General features: G+C 31.8%; 1 protein-coding gene across 1 annotated transcript in view; it reads left to right on the top strand.

Annotated features, from left to right (window-relative positions):
* LOC103501611 (polyubiquitin 4-like) overlaps nucleotides 1-16,126 on the top strand; it is a 127,502-nt gene that overhangs the window by 81,184 nt on the left and 30,192 nt on the right. The gene's annotated exons all lie outside the window — the stretch shown is intronic.

Below are 16,126 nucleotides of genomic sequence, written 5' to 3'. Positions count from 1 at the left end.
AATTGCAAATATAGCAAAATCTGTCAAAATCTATCAATGATAGGAGTTTATCATTGATAGATCTTGTAGTAAATGTTGGTCTGATAAACCATAAGGATCTATCAACGATAGATAGAAGTCTATACTTTGCTATCTTTGCAATTTTTTTAAAATATTGTTACATACTTAATAATTATTCTAAAAATTGCTACCTTTTAAATTACCCTAAATCATGTTGGGCCTGATTTATGAACTATCATACACAATATAAATATGGTAGCTATGGAAAATATTTTTGAAGAAAATTAATAAACATTATTTGCAGCAGAACAAAAGCTAAAAATATTCTGGAGAATCAATGCTACACAATATCTGCAAATGTGGAAAGAATATTTGGTTGATACAGTAGTAGTCCCAATATTTGTTGTTTACATGTTGTCTAGCATGTTGCTCAAATCTTGCCATTAATAATAACAGTCAACTAATGTATTAAATAAAACGTATCTGAGGAGGAACTTTTTCACATTGCAAATGGATTCTACCAAGTCATTAGGAGATAGTCTGGATGGTTATACGAATGATAGTTTCGGAATTTAAAAATCTCGGTGATGACAATGAGGCGCATTTGTGTTGTCTACTTAATTAACTCTCCTCGTGAAGCTAATAAATTAAAGATGTGAAGAATCTCGAGTATATCGTAGAAAATCTATCAACCGGATGTTATAATATCAACAGACATAAAGAAATGGAGTTGCAAGGCATGAATTAAGTTAAAAGAACAGTGTATAGCTGTAGGGTTACGTTGTTTGTGAAAGGAAAAAAATGGTCACTCAAAAGACTATAAATAACCGTGCTAATTGAAGACAACAAGGGCAAACAAAAAATTAGATGCAATTATTGTGAAAAGGAAGGCCACCTAAATAAATGCTGCTACATTTTAAAGAGGAAAGATCAGAACAAATCCAAGAGAAAACCTATAGAACCCTCTAACTTACTCATATTTTCAAATATCTTTAGCTTCTAAAAAGAACAAAGCTATTGAGTTCTCTTTTTTTATCTGATGATGTCAATTTTTGAATTCTTGGGTTTGATTGATATACTAGTCTTTTCTTTTTATTAGTTGAACAGTTTGACTTTGCATGTTTACTTTTATGTTTTGCTTCTTATTGGAGACCTATCTCTCTTCATCTGGTACTAAATTTTATTTCTCATCCTTGATTAATCTTTAATCGAAAGACTTTTCTCTTTCCTCTCTCCTTATTTGTACAAACTCATTTGTGGCAATGAATTTACCTTACGTGTGGGTTGGAGGGGTTAGAGAGTGCTCAATTGTGTCAACTTAGTTGAGATGATTAGATGCTTTTCCTAGTTCCAATTCCCATTTTGTGACTTTGTTTAAAAAAATATCTTTAGCATCTACAAAGGATGACTATTCTAGTGAGTTGTTTGGAAAAATATGATTAAATTCTAGTTTTAGATTGCACGATATTTTATACGAATTCGTACTCCTTGATTCAACACTTATTATTAATTATGAGTTATATTTATCTCCCAAGCTTCACGAAAGTTGGATCAAGAAGCAAAAATTAAATCAAAGTAAAGAGGTAAACAAACTAGGAACCAAAATAACACGAAGATTAAGAAAGAAAGAACTATTTTTACATAATGCAAAATAAATGGATTGATTGATCCTATGGGAAAAGAAACGCCATACATTGACCGTTTGTCTTGGTTGAAATCTAAATTCTATCATAAAATAGAGGGTAATTGTTTTAAACCATAAAATTGTTAAAAATATTTTCAACGGTGAAAAAATAGTGAGATAATCAATTAAACCTTCAGTTAATACTAAAGCTAATAAAAATTGTAATAGCTAGAGGGACAGCAAAAGAGAATAACATAAAAACGTCTGCGGAGCTGTGCACAACCCTAATAAGTAATTTTATTAAGATTCACTTTAGTCAATATACATCGATACAGCATCTGTACGCTGCTTAACTATATGACTACATAACAGGTGTCTCGGCTTCAGACTTCAGGCTCCCTCTGAATGCATAAGTGAATGTCTTCGACGATATCTTTATATACTTCTAAAGATTATTGTGATCACGCAAACCACTGTCTCGTCCTTTTCATTACTCATCAACAATATCAACTTAGATCAACATGTTGATCTTATAGACATAACATCATACTGCCTTTTCGTTCCTACCGTGAATGATATCTTTTTAATATTTTTCCACTACCGAACCCTTTATTCGAAAGTCCTATTTATACATATAAGATTTATACATAAATATAAGATTTATATGTATAAATCTTATTTCTTCAAAGATAATTAGCAAGATTCCTAAAATAAAGGAGGATGTTTTATCCTTTAATTATCTTATCTTTTAAAAGAATAATCTCATAATATTTTTTAGACAAAATCTTCAACAAAATCCCCCTTTTGTCTAAAAGGAATTCCTTTTTTGGTTCAAGATAATGATCACAGAGACTTTTCATAAAAGAACAGTCAGCAAACATCCATATTCAACCACATAATTAACACAGCAGATCAACACAACCATCATTTCATTTCTCTACCTTGTAGCCAATATTTAAAACAGCATATGAAATACACAACTTCAACAGAAACAGCAACATAAACAGCTTCAAGATATTAGCCTGCAACAGACTTCAAAACAACATTTAAACTGCATAGCTTCAACAGAAACAACTTCAGGATATCCAACATCTAAACTACACAACTTCAACAGAAATAACTTCAGAATATTAACATTGAACATTCAGCAACACAATCATCTTTTGGAGTTACAAATTGAATATTCAGTAATACTCACACCATTCCAAGCATAATACATAACCACTCTATTAAATCTTCGAGATCTTCTTTAAAAGATATAGATAAAAGATTCCTATTTATGAGGAAGATCTTTTATCTTTTATGTTTTATCTTTTAAAACAAATATCCTTTTAACCTTCTTTTGAATCTCATTAATTCGTTTTGACAAAAATCCAAATAAACTCCCCTCTTTTGTCAAAAAGAGAGGAATTATTTTTATGTTCAACTAGATGCCCCAAAAAAAATATCATCAATAGGAAATCAAATAATCGATAGAAAACCATCTTGAGATGCAGAGACTTCAAGAGGCATGTATCAATAAGAGCTCAACAAACGCCATCAAACTGACAGTAGTCAAAACTGAAGCCATTGCAGAAGTCAAAACATACATCACCAGAAACAACATCACTAGAAGCATAAAAACGTAGGGCACATCATAGAAACAAAATATACTACTCCTTTGACCCAAAACAGAATAAGCACATCTACCACAAACCCTTTAATCCATCAAAAACAAAATCTTCACAAAACTCTTCAATCAACATTAATAATAATCATATAAGCTCCACAAAAACAACAAAATTTAACATCTTCTTTAGGTGGCCCATCTAAAAAAACTTTTTGCATAAAACTCTTCTCCTCCATAAAAGAATGTCTACTCTTCAGATTGATCAACTGCACTGGAAGCATGAGACGAAGGAAACCAGTTTGTAAAGTCAATCTTATGGAGTATGACATATTTAACACTAAGAGATACATCAGAAATCTCATTCACTAGCCAAACTGAAAAAGTTCATCGAGATAAGACAGAAGCCAAAACATCAATAGATAGATGCAAAGACTGAGAGCTTGCCGCCACAGTGATTCCTAAAAATCCATAATACTCAAACATGAGTGATGTTCATATGAATAATTCACTTCATTAGCAATGCATATGATCTTCTTTCGATAAATGACATGAATGATTATTATTAGACACCCAGTGATAGCAGTTATCAATCTGTCTGGTGTCACTCATAAGAATATTTTTATTAATATCAGTCAATGCATTTTTCCTTGCTAAAATTAACAGTATAACCTTGATCACATAGTTGACTGTCACTAATTAGGTTTTCCTTAAGCCCTTCAACATATCGTACATCATTTAGACATGGTAGATTATATTTCTCAATATTTCCTTTTACAAGGATTCTTCCTTTTGTACCATCTCCAAGCATAACATGTCCAGATATACATTCTTTTAGTTCCAAAAAGAAGGATCGATTTCCAGTCATGTGTTTAGAACAACCGCTATCAAGATACCAAGTATCAGTTGAAGATTGAACTATTGTAAAGGCAATATTGCAGTGTTCGGACGATTTAACTCTCCATACCATATGACTTCTTTTTCCTTTGTTCGAATTTTTAAAAGTTGATTTATGCTTTAAACCATACTCTGCTTCCCGCTGCCACCATTTGTCTCTTTGTAGTTTAAAACAAAATGCTCTGATATGACCTTATTTACCACAGTAATAACAAGTCCATCTTGTAGTTTTAGCTGGAGGATTAACAACTGTCATTGTAGGAACTGTTTCAGTTTCGTCTTTTACTAAAGTAGGAATAAACTTTGTTTCAGTTGTAGGTTTAATACTTCTCTCTGAAGCATCAAAACCAAGACCATATTTACTTGAACTAGTCTGTCCTGAATTTAGTATTAAGTCTAAATTTTCAGTTCCTGAATTTAACATCTTCACAAATTTTATCATCTGATCGTAGTCTTTCTGAACTTCTTTCAATTTCAGCTTTAAAGATGATATGACAGACATTAATCGTTCATTTTCTTCCATAAGGTCTTGAATTCTTTCTTTTTGTATTGCTCTGGCTTCAGTATCTTCTTCCCACAGTACTTTGAGTTGCTCAAATGTCATCTCATTATCATAATTTTCTTCAGAACTTTCACTTTCATCATTAGAATCAGATTTTGTAATGTGTACAGTGAATGCATTCATGCCATTATCTTCTTCATTATCATTAGTGTCCTGATCTAACAATGTATCACGAAAATGTTTATGAAAGTTTTTCTTTTGTCTTCTTAAAAACGTAGAAAATTCAGCCTGATAATGGCCAACTCTCTCACATTCTCTACATTTGAAAACTCTTCCTTCGCCCTCTTTTTTTTTTCGTCCATACTCACTATTTCTCCTGTTTGAATTTTCATTAAACCTTCTCGTATTGTTCTCACCATCTTTTCTTTGACAGTTAATTAGATTTTGAGCATTTGATCTTGTGGTACTCAAGTTTTTGAATTTCTTGACCACATTAGAAAATAGTTTGATCAGGAGGTCTATTGATTCGTTCATGTTTGCTTCAGTGTCACTTACAGCCTCCTCACTTACATGTGTGGATTTAAAAGCAATTCCTTTGCCTTTCTTACTTTCTCTATCAGCAGTGGCCATCTCAAACGTAAGCAACGAACCAAACAATTCATCAAGTTTCAGCGTTGTAATATCATGAGCTTCCTCAATGGCAGTAACTTTCATATCAAATTTCCTGGGCAAGGATCGAAGTACTTTCTGCACTATTTTAGAGTCTTGTATTTTGTGATTTCAAGCACTCTCTTCTTGTAATCAGACATTGATTCATCCTCAGTCATTCTTAATGCCTCAAACTTAGACGTTATCAACTGTAATCTTGAGATCTTTACTTTAGAAGTACCTTCATATGCTACCTCCAAGGTTTTTCAGGCTTCTTTGGCTGTACTGCAAGAATTTATTAACTTGTAAACGTTCAGATCAACACCATTAAATATCGTGTTAAGTTCTCTGCCATTCCCAACAGAAGCTTGCTCTTCAGCATCAGTCCAATCAACTTCAGGTTTTGGAATCGAAACACCATTCACGGTAATCATAGGAGGATTATAACCTGACACAAGAGCTCTCCAGGCTTTTCCATCTAACGTCTTAATGAAGAATATCATTCGAGGTTTCCAATATGAGTAGTTTTTACCATCTAAGACAGGAGGACGAGAAGCTGATAGTCCTTCTCTGATTATCTCCATGATTTAATAACCCGCTTTGATACCAATTGAAAAAACAGTGAGATAATCAATTAAACCTTCAGTTAATACTAAAGCTAATAACAGTTGTAATAGCTAGAGGGACAACAGAAGAGAATAACATAAAAAAACTTTGGTAACCCAGTTCGGCCAATGTTGCCTATGTCTCGGGAGATGTGCACAGCCTTGATGAGTAATTTTATTAAGATTCACTTTAGTCAATATACATCGATATAGCATCTGTACGCTGTTCAACTATATGACTATATAACATGTGTCTCGGCTTCAGACTTCAGGCTCCCCCTGAATGCATGAGTAACTCTCCTCAATGATGTCTGACTTTAGGCTCCCCCTTAATGCATGAGTGAATGTCTTCGACGATATCTTTATATACTTCTAAAGATTACTGTGATCGCGCAAACTACTGTCTCGTCCTTTCCGTTACTCATCAACAATATCAACTTAGATCAACATGTTGATCTTATAGACATAACATCATACTGCCTTTTCGTTCATGTAGCTTCTGCAATCAATTCTTCGTTAAACTTCAATCGTGAATGATCTTTTTAATATTTTTCCACTACCGAACCTTTTATTCGAAAGTCCTATTTATACATATAAGATTTATATGTATAAATCTTATTTCTTCAAAGATAATTAGCAAGATTCCTAAAATAAAGGAGGATCTTTTATCCTTTAATTATCTTATCTTTTAAAAGAATAATCTCATAATATCTTTTAGATAAAATCCTTTTTATCCTTTAATTATCTTATTTTTTAAAAGAATAAACTCATAATATCTTTTAGACAAAATCTTCAACAAACTGTAACAAGATATTCCGGTCTATCAACAAAATGTTACTTGTATTTGTGAATAAGTTCATTTTACCTTATTTGAAAACAATAGTCCTAAAATATAAATATATATTATTTACCAAGAAATGAAGTAGATACTCAACAACAAGATCATCCCACAGACATTGTAAGATTTAAATTCGGAAGATTCCAACCACTTCATCAAATTATTTCTTTAATTTGTGAACAATAGCCATTATTTTTGTGTTCAATGTTTTAGTTCTCAATTTTTATAAAGTCATTGTCATTAGGATTTCATTATCTCTTCGACGAAATGTTAATCTGACTTTTATATTTGGACGATTAGACTTTATATTTATCGTATAAATTAAATTGATTAATTATGAATATTTATTTGCAATTTCGTAGAGTTTAATTTACTATATGAATTGTTCTTAATTTAATTTTTTTAGTTTTATTTTACCTTGCTCACACCAGTATGTGAATTCTATTTTATTATTTTTACTATGCTAAATATTCTTATGATTTGCTTCAAAATTTAAATTATAAAATAGAAATAAAAATAAAAATATAAAGGGTGTCGAAGCCGATGAAGGAGTGTGGGAGACTTGAGTTTTAAAGAAAAAATAACAAAATTAATTTTTGGTTTATTTCATTCAAGGGTATTGATTATGTTCTTCTGTTTGCATAAACAATTAACAAAATAAATTAATAAGCTTTCTTGGTTATTTATCCATTTAATTAATAAGATGAATCTAGAGTGTAGTCTTCCAAATATTGAAAGTCATATCATTACACTACTATAAAATCTACTTTACTTGACACTAGCTACTTTTACATACTTGACGTTTTTTTGACCATTTTAGAGAAAAAAACGTCAAGTATAGTCTCAAAAAACCGGAGTTTTCACATAATTTTCACATAATTTTTCGAACTATTTTACGTTAGCTTTTACTTGACAATTTTTTTGCATCAAGTATAAGGGAGATTATACTTGACGTTTAATTCGTGTCAAGTATATAACAAACATTTACTTGACACGAAAATATAATTTGAATAAAACAAAATTTTTACCAAAATTTTTAAATTATTTTACGTTAGCTTTTACTTGATGTTTGGGTTCATGTCAAGTATAATGGAGATTTTACTTGACGTTTGTTTTGCGTCAAGTATAGTTAACATTTACTTGACGTGAAAATAACGTCAAGTATAGTTAACATTTTTATTTGACAAGTTTTAAAAATGTTTTGAAAATGTCAAGTATAAAAATATAAAAATAAAAGATATAAAAATACTTTTTATTTCCATCCTTTCATTAAATAAACTTATTAGAATAAACTTATTAAAACTTATTTAGTAAAGAAATTTATTAAAGTAAATTATTTTGTTAAATTTACTTTATACGTACACTTTCCCTCCAAAACCTTTTCATCTCCCACTTTCTCCCCCAAAAACCCTCACACACCCAAAAGCACCGATCTTCCCACTTCTTTTCATCTCCACCGCAGACAAAATGCCGCTCTCCCAAAAAATGTTGATCACCCCAAAAACGACTGGTCACACGTCTACATCTCCACAGTCGACTGGTCACGTGTCTCCATCTCCACAGACCGACTGGTCACGCGACTGTATCTCCATCCATCATCGATCTATCTATACCAGCTGCCGACCACACACGCGATTCTCTCCATTTTCGAACTCACACAGACATACAGTGACACAGACTTTCGAACTTTGGCATTCTGATGACTACTACAAAAACAAACTCTCTTGATGATTTTAAACTATCAAGAATGATTATTCTTGACGGTTTTAAAATCGACATTGAATCTAGTGTCAAGAAAGACAAAGTTCTTGACGGTTGGTAAAAACGTCAAAAATAATGAACGTTGATAGTTTATGACTGTCAAGTATTCAATTTTTCATGAAAGTTTAGAACCGTCAAAAGTATAAGTGTGAATGACAGTTTAGAACCGTCAAGAATGTGAGTATGCATGATAGAAATCGTCAATAATACGAATATTTATGACATTTTAAAATCGTCAAGAATGTCGTTATTTATGACATTTTACAACCGTCAAGAAAGCTATTGTTCATGACATTTTAAAACCGTCAAACATTTTTTTATATTTTTTTAATTTTAATTTATTTACATTTTTATTCCTGTATTATGCTCTCATTGATCCTGTATATTGGTCCAACAATTGATCCATTTTAAATATATATAAACGACAATATTCATGATCAAATCGCAACTCAACATCATCTATTCATATCATTTCCAAAACTTTGCATCATATTCATATCATTTACAAAACCAATATAAACAATTCCATCAGATTTCCAAGAATTCAACTAAACATCATCTAATTAACTAATTTAGCCCAAAAGTATATCATCTCCATACATAAAGTTTCATAATGGCAACCCCCATACATATGAACAATTCACCTAAACCCTAAACCATAACAAAGTCTCAAAAGTATATCAATCAACCCCCTCTATATGAACAATTCAAAAAATCAGCCATAAAAAAAAAGTTTTCTGCTTCAGAATCACAAATAAGTTGTAGATCAAATGTACGAACCCAAAAAATCAGCCAATTCAACCGGTACCTCATCTAACTTGGCCTGTGAGTATGGTTTATCAATCTGTAAACATGCAAGATAAATGAATTAGTATTCATGAAAATTATTATACCCACAAATTAAAAGAAATATTTTGATATATAACATACCGAATCCGAGATGACAACGCTCCCCTATTTATAATTTCTCTCATAAACTTCATGACATAGTATCCACACTCGGTGCTCTCGACTTGTAGCGGACACTATAAAAACAACAAATTAGAATAATGGAGTAATTAAAATACCAATGCTTGACATGTATGAGATGGAGAATGAAATTGTAGAACATCTAAGAAGTATATTTTATCTACTTCAAAAGGTAAATTAGTATGATATTAATTACAGGTATTGTGGGTAATTAACTAGTGGTGTCTTAATTATAAATAAGAGAAGTTGAGCACGTTAGGAGAGTAAAGATCATTTTGGTGGGAATTTCAATTGTAATTTCTTCGTTGTTTTTGCAATATGTAGTTCAAACTTCGTAGACGTTCTCGTCAGATATGTTTTTTCTTTAGATCATCCTAACACCCTCCATTTAAGCATTCAGTTTTGATATATGCAAGCAAAACCAAAACAATTAAAGAGGGAGTAAAGAAGAAGCTTTTTGGTATACCATCCCTCCAAGAAACTCTTTATTTAATAAGCTAGGAGTCTTAATTAAGCTTCAACATCGCTCCCAATATAACTTTTAATTTCTTTTGGGCTATATGTTACCCATTATATGATTTAATGCTTATTTTAGGGAACCCTTTATGAACCAAAACCCACTCTCACACTACTTAATAAAAAATTCAAAGGTTTATATCGACCGATTGATTTAAACATTACTAAACCAACTATAGTAAGTTAGGTAGAGGTTTGGTATGAAATTGGATTTCGATCATTAATGCTCACCCGTGTTGGAGAGAATAGGTATGAAAAGAAAAATTCTAATAAATATCTAATAGATAATTAATATAAGATCACTAAACTTTTCTTTTTCACTTGACTTAAAATGCTCACTCATTAGCGTCCACTAATTAATACTTAATAACACTATTTTTTGTTCAAATTTGAATTAGAAAAGAAAATCTTTTTCACAAAGAGCGACCCGACAAAATTTCCTACAAAAACCTTCAACTCTCCTCTGTTTTCTCATATCCTCCATTGTTATACTTCAACAGTGCTTCATATAAAACAAACTAACACTCACTCTCTCTTCACAAATCATGGCAAAACCAAAGAATTCAAATCCCCAAAATAAAACCACCCCTCTTCCCACTACTCGGCCCGGCGGCAAAAGACCAAGAGATTACAACAAACACCATCGTAGGAATTTCATAAATGAATGACAATAATACAAATTAAGCAATAAAAACTCTGTTGGAATTTATGTTCTAAAATTCGTACTTTGTTTTTTGATTCAATAAAGTTTATTATTGAATGCTATAATGTTAAAATCAATAAGTATTAAGGTCCCGAGGCTATTTTACTAAGTGTCAATATACTTGAACTTATGTAGAGACATAAACATGGATTAAGTTCGAGTTAATAGTCCAAACAGTCTATAGTGTATGAATAAGGTTGGACGCCTTATTCTAGAAAAACACTATGGATGCGGCCCGCTCCGTAGTTAGTACAAACGATGTAATCCTGAATTGTTCATGTAGAGACATGGGAGTGGGGGTCTCCTATGTAAATGGTTTGCATAAGACTGGAACCATGAAATCCTTTTCGCAAAGATGCTAGAAAGTCTACATCGGGATCAGTTTTCACTCTAAATGGAGGAGCAGTAGTGTGGAGAAGCATAAAACAATCTTGTATTGGCGACTCCACTATGGAAGCTGAATATGTAGCTGCCTGTGAAGCAACAAAGGAAATAATATGGCTTAAAATGTTCTTAACAGATTTGGAAGTTGTTCCAAATATATATCTGTCAATCACCTTATATTGTGATAATAATGGTGCAGTTGCAAATTCACGAGAACCTAGAAGTCATAAATGAGGAAAGCACATTGAACGAAAGTACCATCTTATCAGAGAAATCGTACATTGAGGAGATATTACAGTAACAAAAATCTCCTACGAGCATAACATGGTTAATCCGTTTACAAAAGCTCTTACGACTAAAGTGTTTGAGAGCCACGTACATGGTTTAGGTCTACAAGGTTTGTAAACTAGGACAAGTGGGAGACTTATTGGTATTATGCCCTAGTTTATATATTTATGTCTATTGTACTCATTTATATACTCTTCTCTCATTATAAAATTCTAACTTACTTGGAGTTTTAGTCCAAGTGGTAGTTTGTTGGAATTTATGTCCTAAAACTCGTACTTTGTTATTTGATTCAATAAACTTTATTATTGAATACTATAATCTTAAAACCAATAAGTATTAAGGTCTCGAGGCTATTTTAATGAGTTTGTCAATATACTTGAATTTTATGTAAAGACATAAACATGGATTAAGTTTGAGTTAATAGCCCAAATAGTCTATAGTGTATGAATAAGGTTGGGTGCCTTATTATGGAAAAACACTATAGATGCGGCCCGCTCCGTAGTTAGTACAAACAATGTAATCCTGAATCGTTCATGTAGAGACATGGGAGTGGGGGCATCCTATGTAAATGGTTGCATAAGACTAGAACCACGAAATCTCGGGGGTAAAACGGTATTTTGACCCGAGAAAGATTCAGGTTTATAGGTCGGACCTTAAACCAATTGTTCAATAGTGGATCAGTGGGTCTTAAGGAGCAAGATGTAATCTCGGGGGTAAAACGGTATTTTGGCCCATCAAAGATAACGAACAACCTGTGAAGGATCAACTTACTCATCGTGGTTATATCAGGTGGACAGAAATATATCTATAGTAAGAAGAGTGCAACTATGAGTCTTTAGTGGAATGACTCATTAGTTAATGAATGTTGATTAAGCTTGATCTAAAAGAGTTTAGCCAGTTAATCTCGAACCGTTGGAGTCCATGATCTATAGGTCTATTAGGTTCCCCTACTAGCTCATATGGATTCAACTAAGAACAATATGTTGGAATAATTCAAATTGTTCGAATTAGGAAAAGAGAGAGAAACCGACAAGTATATAAGATATAAGTCGGTAGATATAAACTTTAAGCTTTGTGTTTAAATATGATTTAAATAAATATGAATATAGATTCATATTTAGAAGCTTGAAAAGTTTTGAAATGGTTAAAGTTGTAAAAGTCAAAAGTTGATTTTTGACTTTAAAAACTCAAAACTTTGACCGGAATTTATATTCAAATATGATTTAAATTTTAGAAAAATGAATCCGAATTCATACTCAGGAGGTTAGAATTAGTCAAGACGGGTAAAATAGCAAAAAGTTAAAAAGTTGACTTTTGACTAAGAAAAGTCAAAATTTGACTTTGACTTAATTGGTCAAATGACCAAATTGGCCTTTTGACTAATTTCTTGATTAACTAAAAGTTAGTGGGTAATGTGGCAGCTTATTGTGAATTAGAAGCCATTAATTCTATTAAAGAGTTAATGGATTAATTAGGTGTTGAGTTTATATGAAATAAATTGCATGCAATTTGCATGTAATTTTGATATATAAACTTCTCATTACAGAATGAGAAGTGATGATGTTTTCTGAAAAAGATTACCTAAATGATATACCTAACCACCTACCTTCTCTCTAAACGATTTTCTTCACAAAAAAAGTCCCACAACTCGGTTCTTGGTCCTGAGATTAGTAGGTCAACTTAGTGGTTGTCCATTGCTCGTGATCTTCAGGCAGAGAAATATTTTTTGGAACAAAGAAGAAGTTGTGAACTACAAAGGTAAGCTCATCGTTTACCTTTTATACTCTTCGTTTAGGTCTATCGTGTAGTAATTGCATGTTACTTTCTAAATCGTATAGATGCATATGCATATAGAGAAAAGCACGATCTAATTCTTCCACTGTACATGTCATCTCTAATGTTTTTGTTCCATCAAACTCGACATTTCATGAAAAAAGGGTTAGTAATCAAAGAGCATACCCATTGTAGGAATAGTTGTGACAATTTCTCCGAGCTTGAGCTATTACAAGATTGTGGTCTTTCCAGCAGCATCAAGACCAATCATCAAAATCCGCATCTCCTTCTTTACAAAAAGCGTACTGAAGAGCTTGGTAAAGGTCAATCCCATTTCTCATTTCCCTTAGTTGGCTATTTTCAATTTGTCTAAGAACCCAACAAAAGTAATCAAATCAATTAGTCTAACAAACAACAAAGACAACAAAATAGAAGGGGAACGGCGTTCGCGTTCGCGTTAGGCGTTCGACATTCAGATGGAAGTTAGCGTTTAACGTTCGATGTTCGGCGACATTGGGGATAGATGAGCACGAGAGGCGTTGGCGGCGTTCGGTGACGTTCGACGTCGTTTGGGTCGGTGACGTTCTTGATAAGTGAGTTTGGGATTGTGTGGGTTGTCAGAAAGGAAGAGGGAAATTGGGGTTTTGTGTGGAGGGAAAGGGAAAAAGTAAAAATAAAGGGAAAAATTAGGTTTTTTTTTTAAATTAAGTTATTATTATTTTTTAATTATTTAGTAATTCTTGACGTTTTTAAAATGTTAAGGAAAAGTATCTTACTTGATGTTTAAAAAATGTCAAGAAATTTGAAAAATTACTCCCCTCCGCCTTTTCATAAAAATTCTTGACGTTTTAAAACGTCAAAAATTTTATCGATATTACTTGACGTTTTTAAAACGTCAAGGATAAGTATATATCATTTGGCGTTTAAAAAATATCAGGAATGTCGAATTTAATAAATAATACTTGACGATTTTAAAACGTCAAGAAAAAAATGCATATTACTTGACGTTTCAAAACCGTCAAGAAAGCTGAAAATTGACTACCCTCCACCTTTTCTTCAAAATTCTTTAGGGTTTTCTTTTAAATCACCCTTTCCTTGACGTTTTTTTCAAAATTTGTCAAGAAAGACTCTTTTTCTAGTAGTGGATTCTCTCGAATCTCATCACAGCGACGCACAGATGCACAACAGACAACGATTCTCATCACATCACAGTGACACACAACCCACGCGATTCTCGGATCTTCACCTTCGCAATAGTTTGTTTTATTCGTTGGTATTTCTCTTCTCCTCTTATGAACGTTTGTTTAGAACTTCTATGATAGAGATGCTACTTATCTACATTTGAATATGATTTTGACTGAAATGTTGATATATTTTTTTATTGGGATTGTAAAGTTTGAATGTGATGGACAAATTTCAAAATTTGTTGCTGCTATGCTACTCTCCAAATCTCGGTTTATTAAAAACACAGCCTCCTTGTTTAAAAATAAATTTTACTAGTAGATACTAATTGTTATCAATGTTCTTAATATTACAGAACACAACAGTATCTTTTTCCTTTATGAAACAATACATAACGAAAACTGTACCTATTGGGCTGTTATGTAGTTTACATTTGGTATATATGACTCACTTGAACTAATTCTGAATTTGTAGTTGTATATAATGACCTTTTTGAAGGCCTTTTTGAAGCAACCTAAAGTGTTTCTTTGGTAAACCAGTTGAAATGTTCTTTTCGTTGTTCATTTGATTTTTTGTTCTATTTATCGTAATCATTGTTTTATTTCATGTTTATGATTATTGTTCTTTTTGGATAACAAAATAGCTCTAAAACGACTACAAAAGGGAAGAGACCTAGAAAGGGCGGGAACCGTTTCTGGAAGAGTATTGGATTAGGATTCAAGACCCTAAGTGATACCATTGAAGGTTTTTTTTTTTCCTTTTTTTTTTTTACAACTCTAATTACACGTTGTATTTGTTGGATTGTTAAAATGAACGTATTTAGCCCTTTTAACTTTTGATTGAGCTTAGTATTTTGATGATTTTTAGCCTGGCATGGAGTTTCATTGTATTGTATTTGTATGATTATTAGTGTTTAATTAATGCCTATAGCACAATGAATTAGAGTTGCTTCTTCGTTGCTAAAATATTCGCAGGAATGCTTATTTAATTGCCATTTGTTCTAATGCTGAGAGTATACAACTCCACGACAGAATATATATTGCTAATATATTCCGAGTTGAAGGGATAGTTATGCTGTGATTTTATTACCTTTTGTTTAGAATTACTATTTTTCTACATAGATACAACAACGATTCTACTTGATGGATGGTTGAAGGAATCCGATAAATGAAAGACTTATGTTGATCAAATGATGATGTTTGTCTTTGTAGAGTCTCCATCAAATATGTATCATAAGAAGTAATCTTATAATGGTATTGCGTTCATGGAGAGGTTAAGATTGAATATTGGAATTCTCGGGATCTTCCTCTTTTATCGAATATCAGACTTCTCTATTACCACAGGTATGTCTTGATTTTTTTCCTTAGATAATTGATGATCAATGTCTTGATTTTTTTCCCTTAGATAATTGATGATCAATGTTTTTTTCTTTTATGCTAAAACTTGATAAATTCTATTGTAGGTTGTTACTTCAAGAATTATTTGATGAAACTTACTATGAAGCTTCATGAAGCTTTAACAATCGGAAAGACATAATTATTGAGGATCAGAACATGACTTAATGTTTTAGTGATTTTATTTATCTTTGTAAATTGAGAGTAGTTTGTGGAGAAACATGAATAGTCATACTACTTGTATAATATTATTGTAAATTATGTACACATGACTTTCTGTTGAGGAATGAAATTATTGTTGATTGGAGAGTTTATTTTGTTGATAAATCTGTCTTTATTTGAATGAATGTAATACAGGAAATGGGATATGAGAAATGTAAAAAGTGTCAACTATATTGCCTTATTTGACATATAAAAAGAAAAGTATATTATCTTA

Source organism: Cucumis melo, chromosome 6 (assembly GCF_025177605.1).
Source record: "Cucumis melo cultivar AY chromosome 6, USDA_Cmelo_AY_1.0, whole genome shotgun sequence".
Taxonomy (NCBI): domain Eukaryota; kingdom Viridiplantae; phylum Streptophyta; class Magnoliopsida; order Cucurbitales; family Cucurbitaceae; genus Cucumis; species Cucumis melo.
Note: the sequence above shows the minus strand (reverse complement) of the source record. Positions and strands in the feature narration are given on the sequence as shown.